Raw genomic sequence first — 12527 nt, 5'->3', positions numbered from 1 at the left:
CACTCCAGTATCTTTGCCAAGAAACCCCAAATAGTGTCATGATGAGTCAAATACTCCTGAACAACAACATTTTTTGAAGGTACAACAGTTGTTGCACCCATAGGGTGGGGTCACCCCAACTCTGTCTTCCCACCCTGCCTATTTTTGCTCTGTCGGTTTTTCTCAGACCCCTGCCTCAGTTAGCCTTGTTCCTCCCCATCCCCCTGTATTATACTTCTCAATGCTAAATAGGCTTAGGTGAGTCTCCATGGTAACAGCATCATGAGCTGGGATGTGGCCAACAGTTCATCAGGGAAAAACTGTGAGTCAAATCTCCCAGGACTCTTGTAGAGAATAGGAACCAGACAATCAGACAGACAGGCTAAGAGACAAAGCCACAGCCCTGCTGCTTCCTGGGACTCTCTCCTACCTCTCCTATTGTTGTCCCCCCTTCAGGAGGAGGGAGAGAGACAGAAGGAGAGAGGAAGCAGCAGCCAGCAGTAGCAGAGAGCTTAGTTAAAAGATTAATTTAGACAGCCACACTTCCCCACCCCCACTTCCTCACATACATAAGCTCACTCACCCTTCCCTACCATCTCATGGCTTCACTATATCTTCTTGCCTTTCCTTGAAAGGATCCAGACAATCCCCTCTCCACAACTGGAAAAAAGAAAGTGGTACACCCTCTCTGCCCAGAAGGTGCCAGCTATTGCATCCAACTCCAGAAACTCAGGTAAGAAGTCTCCCACTTGGACATCTGTGCCCCGAGAAACACTTTGGGCAATCAGAGCAGAACAAGAATAGAGGGGGACAGAAGTTAGCTCCCCATCTGGACCAGTTTTGAGGCAGGCTTCAGGGACCAAGAACTAATTTTTATAGTCACCTTCCTCTCCCCTGGATACTGGTACCTCCTGGGTGGTATATTTGACAGAGTTGGGAAAGAGCAGACCTGTTAATACTTTTCTAAATGCATGATTATGGATGGGTATGTGCTCCAGATAAAGTTTAGAGAAAATGCTCCATTTGATTCCTTTCAGAGATATGCTGCTGGAGCCAGCTTGACTAGATTCTCTGGGGCAGATTGTTAAATTTTCAGCATGAGCATTTCCACTTCAAAAAAATGGCAAATGCTATTTTCAAGATGTGATTTATTATTTTTTGAAAACATTATTAATGCACATTAAACTTAAAATATGTCTGGTAGACACATTTTTTTTCCAAGAGCTAATTGTTAAAACAATTACCACAACACCAATGATTTAACTCAAACACTTAACTCAGATCCCAGATCATGTTTCACTGAAATTTTGTCTTCTGATTTTTGTCATTCGAGGCCAGTGAAACCAGACTAGTGGTTATCTAATATCCCTAAATGTCCTCTTTCTTGACTTTCTCAGAGATGAGATAGAAAAAGAGAAAGGAAAAGAGGTGGCCAAGTGTCATGGTGAATGGAGTACTGGACTTGGAATCGGAGAGATCTAAATTTAAATCCTGCCTCTGATATGTGGGACCCTGGGAAAGTCACTGAATCAGCCTCAGTTTCCACATTTGTAAACTAAGAGATTGGACTAGATAGCCTGCTGAGGTTCTTTCCAGCTTTAAGTCTATGAATCTCCCAGAAAAAAAAAAAGACTCATCAATTCTTGTGAACAGCTCAGGTCAAAGTCTGTTGGGTGATGGGTGAAGCAAAGTTGGATCTATAAATTGAGGTTCCCTGGTGTGGCTTCCCCTCTAATCCAAAGCAATAAGACTTTTTAAATGCCTGCTATGCACAAGCATAGTTGAGAATACAGAGACAAAAAAGGCCCCTTCCTTTGAGAAGCTTATTCTATTCCCTCCAATGGCACCCACTGAACCACCCTAGCCCTGGCTACACCTTTGCTGCAATGAATCACATCATGTGTTCTGGCTTAGTAATCAATTTTTCTGAGTCTTTTTTCTTTTCTGTAGTGAGGTAAAAAACATCCCTTACCCTCACCCCTTCTATGAGGGGTCCCTTTCCTTCATGCAAAGGTGTCTAAGAGCTTTGGTGACAACAGGGGCATGAGGAGGCCAGCTAGGTCAGGCCCATTTTAGTGACTTTGGAAAGTCTTAGCCTACCTCCCTCCATTAACATATATTTAGCAGAAACTTATTCATAAAGTTAACCAGATCTATGAATCAGTCCCGTGCTTTGTACTGAATGCAGAACCCTGTCCTGGGCAAAAGAGGTTATACAGAGGTAGAATGAGACATTGGGAATTCCACTAGGCAGTTCCATCTAATGGAGGAAATGACAAAAATAATAATGAGAATAATAATTCACATTTGGATAGCCTTTGAAGGTTACCAAGCACATTCTTCACGATAACCTTAGGAGGTTGTTTAGTCATTTCAGTCTTGTCTTACTCTTCATGATCCCTTTGGGGTTTTCTTTTTTTTTTTTAAACCCTTAACCTTTCATCTTAGAATCAATACTGGGTATTGGTTTTAAGGCAAAAGAGTGGTAAGGACCAGGTAATAGGGGTTATGTGACTTACCCAAGATCACTTTGGAGTTTTCTTGGCAAAGATATTTGAGTGATTTGCCATTTCCTTCCTCATTTTCAGATGAGGAAACTGAGGCAAACAGGTTAAATGACTTGGCCAGAGGCACACAGTCTAAGACCAGGAAAAAGAGTCTCTTTGACTCTAGGTCCAGCATTCCATCTACTGTGCAACCTAGCTGGGAAGTAGGTAGTCCAAGTATTATCATCTTCATTTTACAGAAAAGAAATCTGAGGTTCTGAGAAAGGAAGACATTTTCCTACAGTCACAGAATTGGAATCAGAGTGGAGATTTGAACCTGAGTCTAAATCCAGGACTCTTTTCTCTAGGGAACCCCCCCCCCACTGGCTTCTAAAACCTTGATGTAGCAGGTATTGGATAAGTGTCTGTTGAAGCTTAGTTCTCTTGCTTATAAGATGGTGTTAATAAAAGGGAAGAAGGAAGGATAGCTTCCTAGATGATCTAGTCCAGCCATGGTCTGTACTTCTGACCTATACTGGGGAGTCCTTGATCCCAAGGAGGCAGGGCCATGACTATGGGTAACCCTAGATGATTTGCACCAGAGACTAGCTGAACCATTCACCGGGCGTACTTTGTTAAAAGTGTCAGAAGCATCCCACTTCATGCACAGAGGATAAAACTTTGCTATTATTTTCATCACTGTGATTTCCCTTGTTCCCTGCCCTGACTTTTAATAACCCTGTAACCGAAGAGAAATGAAAACACTCAAATTCCATTTTGCCCTTGAGGCACGTTTCTGATTTTTCTAACCTATCTAATGAGCCACAGCTGGTAGCGTTGTCTCTTGGGTTCTGTGAAGTGAAGGAGCCATCCTTTTCCTTGGAGATATTTAAAAATAAGCAGAATAAAAGGCACAGTGTGTGAGGGAGGATGGAAAATGAAGCATGGGCGGGAGCAAACAGGAGATGGAAGAGAAGGCAGAAGGGAGCTGGGAATGGAAAGAGAGAGGAGGGGAGAGAGAGGGAGAAGGTACAATATAGAAGAAAGATCTCTGCATCTGGAGCCACAGGACCTTGAATCCTGGCTATGCCAGTTTTTTTTTTTAATTTTAATTTTTTTAGTTTTATTTAATTGGTCAATTTAGAACATTATTCCTTGGTTACAAGAATCATATTCTTTCCCTCCCTTCTCCCCAACCCCTCCCGTAACCGATTTGCAATTCCACTGGGTTTTACATATGTCTTTGGTCAAAAACTTTTTTCATGTTGATGTATGTACTAGGATGATCATTTAGGGTCTATATCCCCAATCATATCCCCTCAACCCATGTAATCAAGCAGCTGTTTTTCTCCTGTGTTTCTACTCCCACAGTTTTTCCCCTGAATGTGGATAGTGTTCTTTCTCATAGATTCCTCTGAGTTATTCAGAATCACTGCATTGCCACTAATGGAAAAGTCCATTACATTTAATTGTACCACAGTGTATCAGTCTCTGTGTACAATGTTCTCCTGGTTCTGCTCCTTTCGCTCTGCATCACTTCCTGGAGGTCCTTCCAGTTCATAAGGAATTCCTCCAGTTCATTATTCCTTTGAGCACAATAGTATTCCATCACCAACAGATACTACAATTTGTTTAGCCATTCTCCAATTGAAGGGCTCATTTTCCAATTTTTTGCCACCACAAAGAGCGCAGCTATGAATATTCTTGTACAACTCATTTTCCTTATTATCTCTTTGGGGTACAAACCCAGCAGTGCTATGGCTGGATCAAAGGGCAGACAGTCTTTTAGTGCCCTTTGGGCATAGTATGCCAGTTTTAAAGTGTATGATGTTGGGCAAGTTGCTTATTATTCCTAGGCCTCTGTTGTTTTGTCCATAAAATGAGGAGGTTGGCCTCAATGACTTCAGAAGATATTCTAGCCCTGTATCCTTGCTCTCATGAAAGGAGTTGAAGGCATGGCCCATGAGGGAAGGAGCTGTCCTTTCATGGATATCAGAAGAAATAACATCAGTGGTTTTTCTCCCCGTTAGTCCCAATGAATCTATTCATTTTCCAGGAAAATTGCCAAGGTGCCAAATGAAGTTCCTCCTCAACCATAGAGTCCCAAAGCCTCCATGACTTTTGAAGAAGGATGGGGACACCTATGAAGCAGGAAGGGCAGCAAAGGGGAGACTCATTGACCAACAGGATCCCAGACAGCTGGGTAGTACACTGAATAGAGCTATGAACCTGGGGTCAGGAAGCCCTGAGTTTGAATCCTACATTAAACACTTGCTCACTGTGTGACTTTGAGCAAACCACTTAGCCTCTACCTCAGTTTCCTCATATGCAAAGTGTGAATAGAGCCTTCCTTACAAGGTTGTTGTGAGGATCAAATGAGGTAATATTTGTAAAACATTAGTAAAGATAATGTTGACATGTAGTTTTCTAAGCCAATACACAGCCCACAGAGATCCTTTTGTTCAGTTTAGGGGCTTCTGTTTCTTTTTGAATTAGCTTGCTCTAGGAAGAAGTGACAAGAAGGACTTGTATTCCAGAAAGAAGAGATGGTTTTGTGCAAAAGGTCCAGAGGGAAGTGAAATACCCTGTAAGAGGAACAATGAAACCAACAAAAGAGTGCCTGGATTATAGTAAGCATTAAATGTTCTTCCTCTCCTCCAAAAAAGGTTCTTCCTCTCTCAAAAAAAAAACAAACAAACAAAAACATAGCAATCGAGGGCAAGCAATATAACACTGGCTCATAAGAGTTATGTGGTTCACCTATGGTGCTAACTATTTTCATTTTATGAGGGGAAAAGATTTACAATGATCTAACTGCTTCTTTGTATATATGCTATACCTTGGAAAATTCCCCATTTCAGATAAAGGCATCACCCTCCTTTTAGTCACCCAGACTTGGAATCTCAAAGTCATCTTCAGCTCCTAAATTATTCTCATCTCACCCCCACATCCAAGTCTTCTTTTCTTCTTCCACCTCATTTCTCAAATATGGTCCAGAGGGGGCGGAGTCAAGATGGCAGCTTAGCAAGCAGCAAAAGTTCAGACCCTTCCTTAACCGATACAGACTGAATGCTCCTAGGGCACCGAAATTCAAGCTGAACAACAGGACAGAAGCGGGGAACCCTCCTTCTGGACTCAAATCAAAAGGTACGCCCCCCCAAAAGCCAGAATCCAAGAATACTCAGGGCTAAGGGGAAGGCAGAGGGTAGGTCCCAGGACCCCTCCCCCACAACTCAGAGGGCTGAGCCCCCAGCAGCAGCAGGAACCTCTGAGCTGGCAAAGGTGCTGGTTTGCAGGGTCTACCTTGTGAGCAGCAGGGCGCCGGGCTCGGAGCATCCAGCTTGGACAGCGGGGAGGAAGCCGGGGAGGAAGCCAGGGAGGAAGCCAGGGAGAAACAGGCTGTGGCTGGGTCCCTCCATCGGGCTCCAGTCTCACCCTTGCCTCGGGCACATCCAGACCAATCCAGTTGAACTAATCCCATCAGAACTCCTCAGAGTTTAGGGAGGTGGGCAAAGGCACTTGTGGACAGTGGAGAAGCAGCTAGAGAGAACTGGAGAGAGCCTGGGCGGCCCAGCCTTCCAGGAGTCTTCAGAGCCTCAGTGCTTCATACCACATACAGCCCAACCCAATTGAACTCAATCCAATCAAAAGCCTCCAGAGGACAGGGAAGCTAACATTCTTCCCCTAGAGACTGTACTAAGAGATCTGACAAAGCTCCAAGAGGGGAGACTGACAGCCCCAAAACCAAAGCAAAATGAGAGGAGCAAGAGCATAGCCAAATACGGGGAGCAAAGAAGGGATAAGCTTGAGCAAACAACAGAAAAAAAAGAAAGAAATTACAATAGACAGCTTCTGCACAGGTAATGAGCAAAGAGTGAATGAAACAGAGGGGGAGGACCCAGCAAAGGAAAAATCAGAAATCCCAGCGAATTGGATACAGGCTTTGGAAGAACTCAAAATGCAATTCAAAACACAATTAAGAGAGGCTGAAGACAATTGGGAAAAGAACTTAAAAACTAAGATAAGTCATCTGGAAACAGAAAATAGTGTCTTGAAAGCTAAAATCAACCAGCTGGAAAATGAGGCAAAGGAGATGAAAGATGAGGCAAAGCAGATGAAAGATGAGGTGAAGAATATGAAAGATGACTTCCAAAGAAAATCCGACCAAAAGGAAAAGGACGACCAAAAAACTAAGGATGAAATCCAGTCTTTAAGAACCAGAATACAACAACTAGAATCGAGTGACCTCACAAGGCAGCAAGACACTATAAAACAAAACCAAAAGAATGAAAAAATTGAGGAAAATATGAAGCATCTCATTCACAAAACAGAGGATTTAGAAAATCGTTCAAGGAGAGACAATTTAAGAATTATTGGCCTACCAGAAGACCATGACAAAAGAAAAAGCCTGGACATTATATTACAGGAAATTATTAAAGAAAATTGCCCCAAAATCCTGGAACAAGAGGGAAAAGTGGAGATTGATAGAATCCACAGATCACCTCCTGTACTTAATCCCCAACTGACAACACCCAGGAATGTTATAGCCAAACTCAAGAACTATCAGACCAAAGAAAAGATATTACAAGCTGCCAAGAAGAAGTCATTCAGATACCAAGGAACCACAGTGAGGATAACTCAGGATATGGCTGCATCCACACTGAAAAAAGAAAGGCATGGAATATGATATTCCAGAAAGCAAGGGAACTAGGTCTACAACCAAGAATCAACTACCCAGCAAAACTAACTATATTCTTACAGGGGAAAGTATGGTCATTCCACAAAATAGAAGAATTTCAAGAATTCATAAAGAAAAGACCAGACCTGAACAGAAAATTTGATGTCCAAGCACAGAACTCAAGAGAATCATCAAAAGGTAATTTAAAAAGAGGAGAAAAAAGAAAAACAAAAAAAAATTTTTTAAGAGACTCAATAAGTTAAAATGATATGTATCCCTATAAGAAAAGAGGTCATTGGTAACTCTTAAAAACTGTTGTTATTACCTGGACAACAAAACGAAGTATACTTAGAGGGAACAGCAACAAACTGTATAGGATGAAAGGACAAGACATAAATAGGTATATAGATATATGCATGCAAAAATACATACGCATGAGTATGCATATATATATAACTATAGCTTAAAAATAGGTTAATATTAAAAGAAATGTGAAAAGAAACAAATGGGGGTAAATTTATATGTCATAAAGAAACTCATGGTGGGAGGGGGGAGAACATCAATACACTGGAAGGGTAAAGAGGTCAGAGACAGGAAATACTCAACCTTTAGGTGCTTTGAAAGTGACTCAAAGAGGGAAAAACAATCCAATCCATTGGGGGCAGAGAATAGATTTGCACCCTATAGGGGAGTAGAAGGGTAACAAATGGTCTGGTGGGGAGGGAAGCAGTACAAGAGAGGGAGGGAGTGGGGGGTTAATTTTAGAAAGACTACAGGGAAAATAAGGGGGGGGATAAATAGGGAGGGGGGTAGAAAGGGAAGTAAAATAAGGGTGGGAACAAGGGGGACTGTTCAAAAGCAAACATTGGTGTAGAAGGAAATAGTGAAAGAAGAAAAGGCAGGTAAAGGAGCAGAAATCAAAATGCTGGGAAATACACAGCTAGTAATCATAACTCTGAATGTGAATGGAATGAACTCACACATAAAATGCAAGTGAATAGCAGAGTGGATTAGAGTCCAAAACCCTACCATATGCTGTCTACAAGAAACACATATGAGAATGGTAGATACACATAGGGTGAAAGTAAGAGGGTGAAGCCAAATCTATTGGGCATCAACTGACAAAAAGAAGGCAGGAGTCGCAATCATGATATCCGACAAAGCCAAAGTAAAAATAAATCTAGTTAAAAGAGATAGGGAAGGTAATTACATCCTGATAAAAGGCAGTATAGACAGTAAGGAAATATCTGTACTCAACATGTATGCACCAAATGGCATAGCATCCAAATTTCTAAAGGAGAAACTAGAGGAACTCAAGGAGGAAATAGATAGAAAAACTATACTAGTGGGAGATCTGAACCTTCCTCTATCCGAACTAGATAAATCAAACCAAAAAATAAATAAGAAAGAGGTAAGAGAAGTGAATGAAATCTTAGAAAAATTAGAGTTAGTAGACATGTGGAGAAAAATAAATAGGGACAAAAAGGAATATACCTTCTTTTCTGCAGCACATGGTACATTTACAAAAATTGACCATGTATTAGGGCATAAAAACATTGCAAACAAGTGCAAAAGAGCGGAAATAATAAATGCAACTTTCTCAGATCACAATGCAATGAAAATAATAATTAGTAAGGGAACATGGAGAGGCAAATCAAAAATTAATTGTAAATTAAACAATATGATTCTCCAAAACCAGTTAGTTAAAGAACAAATCATAGAAACAATTAATAACTTCATTGAAGAAAATGACAATGATGAGACATCCTTTCAAATATGGTCCAGGTCAATTGCCACCGAAATTGTCTCTCTGGTGACAATCTTTTCCTCCTCCAATACATCTCTCACACAGTTGCTTAAGTGATATTCCTAAAAAAAAAAAAACCAGATCTGATCAGGCCACTCAATAAAGTTCAGTTACCTCTCATTGCCCCTTGGGCAAACACAGACTCTTCTGCTTTGCTTTTGAAGTCCTGACTCTAATCTATCTTTTTAGGCTTATTTATCACTCCTTTTTGTGCACCCTATGGTCCAGACAAGCTGGTTTCAGTGTTCCTCACACAAGATATTTCACCTCCCTCTGGACCTTTGGTACAAGGTTATCTCTCATCCCTGGAATACCAGTCTTCCTTGTCCCTTCTTCTTAGAGCAAGCCAATTCAAATAGAAATGGGAACCCTAAGCTGTACAAAACAATATCTACAGGCTGTGTATTAGAAAACCATATGCCAACATTATTTTTACTTATTTTGTTAAATATTTTCCAATTATGTTTTAATCTGGTTCAGACTACCCCCAGGAGTACTATGGGCCACATGCCAGTCATGGGCCATGTGTTCAACACCTCTGTTTTAGAATCCCTGGTTTCACTCAAAATTCAATTCCAGTGATAGTTACTACCTGAGCCCTTTCATAATCCCCCAAGCTTCTTATGCCTCCCTGTAAAATTAGGACTGTCTTTTGGTATTTCTTTTTAGCTTCATCTTTTAGAATAGTGTCGGTCACATAATAAGCAAACATTTATTCTAAAATGTTGATTAATTTAACTATGTAATATGTCTGTTGTGATCTCCCCCAATAGAATCTGAGCTACTCCTTTTAAAAAAAATAACCCTTATCTTCTGTCTTAGAATCAATAGCAGGTATTGGTTCTAAAATAGAAGAGAGGTAAGGACCAGGCAATTGGAGTTAATTAACTTGCTCAAGGTCACACAGCCGTCTGAGGTAAGATTTGAATCCAGAACTTCCCACCTCCAGGCATGACTCTCAGCTGCCCCCTTGGAATCTAAACTTCTTAAGGAAAGGAAATGTTTCCTTTTTTATTTTATGTTATTGGTGCCTGGCACATAGTAGACATTTAATTATGTTTATTGATATTTTCTTAAAAGGTATATGAACAAGAAGAGATATCTGTTAGTTTTTTAATCATATTGGTTTCTACCGAGTCAAACATTTTGTTCATGGATCATTTATTTAGCTTTTGTAGTCTTTTGTACAGACTGGATAATATGGTGCTGTGTACAGGGAATGGTGAGTGGTATGTGTGGTTGTCTGAATCAGAAAATGATGGAAGATGAATTCTGAAATATAATGAGTAGGAGCCTATTGACAGAGGGTCTTAGAAGGATCAAGCAGTGTGGGGGTTCTGTAAGGGTCAATCATTAACAAAGGCTGCCAGAAGTGGAATGGGCTCCCTCAGAAAGGCCAAGTCTATCCCTCTTAGGAGGTCTTCATACAGGTGCTGGATAGCTATCCATTGGGGCTTTGGTAGAGCAGACTCTCAGTTAGGTACTGGTTAGACTGGTTGATGGATTAATTGTTCGATGATCTTAATGTGTGATGCTGTAATATTGAGGTAATCAGGAGCCATTATGGAGTTCTGAGCAGGGGAGAGAAGTGAAATAATTATAGCTTCAAGAAGCTGATTACTTAGTGTTGATTAGATGGTTTCACTCCATCGGGCTCTCTACCCCACTCCTCCCCAGATCCAACAGATAGAACTCCAGATGGACAGTCTCGTACATAATGATGCTACAGCCTTACTCACACACAATCACCAAAAATACATATATGTTCACACACATCCATCCTAAATGCCTAAAATGCTAGGCATTCAAATATAAGTTGTTTTTGTTATTGTTTTCGACCTCCACTTACTTTAAGGCTTGGGAAAATCCAATGGCAATAGTTCCAGAAGCAGGAATGTTTGTTTTCCAGGGTAAATTAACCCTCTCACTTTGCTGGAGTCTTTTGGGCTGGCCAGCTATTTCTCCCTCCCCTCACCCCATCTAACCTCCCTTCCCCTTGAGAACATAATCACACCAGTCCTGAGCCTCTCAGGGCAAACAGAGAATTAGAGACAGAAATAGCCACAACAGGAACCCTGCCTCTGTCAAAGTCCTCAGACCCTGTAAGGAGAGGTCAGAAGAGGTTCAAGGATTATTACAAAACATCTAGAGCCTCCCTTAACCCCACTCCAGGTAAAAAAGCTCCATCTTTCAGGCGATCAATCACTCAGTACCCAAGGAGAAAAGGTACAATGGCCAAAGCACTGGTTTGGAAGTACAAGAAATAGGTTAAAACCCCAGAGTTGTCACTTAATCACCTAAGTAATCTTGGGCAAAACATTTGCCTTTCAGGGCCTCAATGTCTTTCTCTATTAAGTGAAAGTTGTAGACTATAAAGGTTATCTGGTCCTTCCCAACTCAAAATCTATGATTGAGAATGATCTACAAGTGGAGGTAACAACCAAATTTCTGACTTAATTTGTAAAGGAAAGTCTACTCCACCAGAGTCTCCTAATTTGATTCTGGAGGTGGTTCTCTGAAGTAGATTGGGTGTGCTGTGAAGGATGGGATCTAGCATCCACCTCCAAGGACCAAGTCAACCCTCATACAGCCTGGGGCCATTACAGAACAAACTCAGTTCAAATAGGAACCATAGGCTTGGCTAGTCTTTGTTTTACCCAACCTATCTTTTCAAATGGCGCACTAGCAAGAGTTTGACACCTTCTTTTGATAAAGCTCTTCCAGCTCTGAAGAAAATACTGGCTACCTTAATTTACACTGAGGCGTCAATGACAGTTTTCTTTCTCCATCTGAATTTTTCCATAGTTGGATAAAAAGAGGACAAAGAATGATTGCTGCCTGCTTATTTTTAAGAATTTAGAGCTGTACTTTTACCTGTATAAAGAAGTAGGAATTTCTTTTATTAGTCTTGGTTTACATTTAAACATTTTAATTACAAGCTAGAAAATCCCCAACAAACATTAATATTTTCATACACAAAGTCATGAAATATAAATGGTACATGAAACTCCAATTCACTAATACAGCTTATTCCTTTTAACATACATTAAATTTAATGTGTTAGTACCAACATCACACTGCTTATCTGTCCCCCTGTGATTTCCCTTCTTCCCTCTTTTATATATATTTAATGTCATTAATGGTCTTTGGTTTCTTCTTGTTTTCCTGTCTCTCTAGCCTCCCAGGCTTCCCACTCTTTCTATCTTAACTTTTAAACTCTGAATAGAAGTTGTTTAGAGTAAGCAGTTCAGGCTTAGATAGTTGCCCAGGGACCCAGAGAGGCTAAATAACTTATCTTTGTTCACACTGCTAGAGTACTTCTGAGGTGGTACTTAAACCCTGGTCTTCCTGACTGCAGGGAAGGTCAACCACTAAAGATGGCATACTCACCCAATATTGATCACAAATAAAGATAAAACATCATTGAAATCAGCATGAGGTCACCAGAGAACTGAGATTCAATTTACAGGCAAGCTGGACTTTTTGTTTGTTTTAAAGCAAGGGATACTTGTTTAAGAACTTTGGGAAGACAGATTCCACTATCTCTCCCAATGTCTAAAATTCATTCTAACATTTT

The 12527-nt window shown here is 40.8% G+C and overlaps 1 protein-coding gene across 1 annotated transcript in view; it reads left to right on the top strand.

Annotated features, from left to right (window-relative positions):
- Positions 1–354: 354 nt before the first annotated feature.
- The window catches only part of RD3 (RD3 regulator of GUCY2D), a 28579-nt gene continuing 16406 nt past the window's right edge, over positions 355–12527 (top strand). Inside the window, exon 1 of the mRNA XM_016430140.2 lies at positions 355–712. The gene's annotated coding sequence lies outside the window, so the exon portion shown is untranslated. The remainder of the gene's footprint in view (positions 713–12527) is intronic.

This window comes from Monodelphis domestica, chromosome 2 (assembly GCF_027887165.1).
Source record: "Monodelphis domestica isolate mMonDom1 chromosome 2, mMonDom1.pri, whole genome shotgun sequence".
NCBI classification, from domain to species: Eukaryota; Metazoa; Chordata; class Mammalia; order Didelphimorphia; family Didelphidae; genus Monodelphis; species Monodelphis domestica.
The sequence above is the reverse complement of the archived record's forward strand: the minus strand, read 5'-3'. Positions and strand labels throughout refer to the sequence as shown.